The sequence below is a fragment of the Larus michahellis genome, chromosome 1 (genome assembly GCF_964199755.1).
Source record: "Larus michahellis chromosome 1, bLarMic1.1, whole genome shotgun sequence".
Lineage (NCBI taxonomy): Eukaryota > Metazoa > Chordata > Aves > Charadriiformes > Laridae > Larus > Larus michahellis.
Window position 1 is genome coordinate 49,944,491 of NC_133896.1, and position 2,518 is coordinate 49,947,008.

Here is a 2,518-nt window from a genome sequence, read left to right on the forward strand (position 1 = left end):
TTGCACAACAGTCTCCCGATCTTTGCATGTGTGGATTTGCTGCTATTCAGGAAACAGTGATTTTGTGAACCTATATAATTTCCCAGCTAATACTCAAATAAATGCACATGTATTGGTGAGGATGAATACCCCTGCTTTGCCTTTGTGGTGCTGCTCCAAGGTATAGCCGGATTATGTTCAGATTAGCGGCTTAGAGGGTGCCTGCTGAATTCCTGTAGTGAGGTATTAGCGTAGGACATCCCTTTTTCTGTCACAGCAGTCTCCCAAATGGGAAGAAGGGACTAAGACCCTCAGTACCCGCTCCTCAGTCTAAATGTAAAGTATTTAATAGAACAATTATCCAGGATGAGAGTAATAGGAGAGCAGTAAAGAGAGAAACAAGGACATAGATTCATCCTCAGCCAACAATTTCATAGTTTTAACTCTTTCCCTAGCCTATGTTTTAATTAAAGCAAATAGACCTGTGTTTGAACAAGGAGGGTTGTCAAGACTTGCTGTAATCTAGCCCTGCCCAGGCTGAAATAGAAACAACATATAATAATCTTGTTTTCCTTGTGATTTAACTGCTCTGTAGTACAGTCAAGATGCTCTGTCCCTTCTCATAAACTCTGGGGCACTGACCAGCTTATTTTGTTGCATCTAAACTCCCAGTGTCATGCACACAGTTTTGTCATTAACATGCTGGCAGAAATGAGTAGCGGGTCCGTTGAGACCAGGAAGACGCCAAGAACCCAAGGCAGAGGGGATGGTCCCTCAGTATGGCAAATGTTTGATACGTTGTTGTTCTCCCTGTGGAAAAGCCACCTGCCTTTTCTCCCTTCTCCTCCATGACTTCAATTCTCTCTCCCCGTTTGTAATGGAAGCTTTAGTATAGAAATGGGGTGAGTTTTCTCCCGAAAAAAACAAAACAAAAGCTTTTGTTATGTCAATTTTTTTCCCCATGCCCTGCCAAAATGTAGATTGTTGGAAGTTTTTCACGTAACACAGCCCAGAAGAGCTCTTGTATTCCAGGTGTGCGTCATAATCACATGGTTCTTCTCTGCTTGTCATCTGTCTTGCTAGGGACTGCCACCCTGAAGCTGAGGAGCTTTTCCTGCGAGCAGTGCCCATGAGAGAGCCGTATTCCTGGGAACCCTTTTCATGCAGATGAATCTGTTTTCTTACAGTTCTTGTCTAGCTCTACCTTGAGCCGAGATAGCTGTTATATGGAACAACTCCTGTTACAGTACGGAAACGCGCTAACCGCTGCTACGTCAACCTTCTACTACTGGGCATTTTTAGTCAAGGCAATACCTAGCTGTGATATGCTTGGGGTCTCAGTGGCGAACACTTATACTTGGGTCCTTTGAAATAATTTCCCTCCAGGCTAGCCCCTGGCCTGGGGATTTAAAATCCCGGACACCAATGCTGGAACAAGCAGACTGTGAAGACAAAAGCTTTGGGGTGCACTGAGACAGTCATGTTGTACATATAAGAAATGATGTATGGCTCGTTGCTGGCAGCCTGCTGTAAGCAGACACAGGCCCCGGGTGTACCCCACAGCAGAGCCGAGCTCTGAGGAATGACACGGGGCAGATGCAGGGCAGGTCGCTGGGCTTTTTGTTAGCGGTTCTCCAAAGCACAAAGACAACGGCAGGCTGAAGGCAGGGAGCGCTAGTAAACTGAAAGGTGGCGATTCTTGTAAATAATCAAGAGTAGTTACTGTGATGTGGAATCAAGTCACCGAACGTTGAGCATACCGACTTACACCTCCTATCACTTGTACTGGTTACTGCGAGGAATAAGTAGGGTCTGTAGCTATGGTGTGCGCGTAGCAGGGAACAATTTTTTGAACAGACTGGAGGGGGAACTAGTCCTCTTTGTATGAAAGCATAGTTCTTGTCCTCATTAGGATGCCAGCCCTGGGGCTGATGCACTGCACAAGTAAAACTAAACCACACTATGGCTTGCTGCAAGCTCGGCTTCATTCTAACACAGCACAGAGGAATAACTTCTTCTGGTACAAAAAATCCAAGGATAGCACTTTATTAGATTACAGTGATGCAAAAATCTTTCATGTAGACCCCATGAATTTTCAGGCACGATCATGTTTTCCAAACATTTTTTTCAAACTTCCAGTGCTTTTTTCTTTTTACTTTATGGGAGTTGCTGTGGCTTGTTCACAGCACTATCTTTTAAATTGCTGGCTCTTCAGATTCCAAAAATGACTTCTAACTGATATATGTCATGTCATCTTGAGTTGCTAGTAGAGTGTGCAGTGAAGCCAGTTTCACAGGTTCGATGCCCATGAGTCAACTGAAAATGGTGATAAGGATTTTAATCCTAAGACTTTTTGTTTCATCCCATGTTTTGGTTTGGTTTTTCATTTTTGAGGCTTGAGGTTTGAGATTTTCCAGTTTATAATGTTAGTTGCTGAAAACCTCTTCATTTTAATTAAAGGAAGCCGAGAATCCCACAATCCTAAAAGTGATGCTTGAATAAAATAATAAAAAATATAATTGCAAGATGAATGATGGAA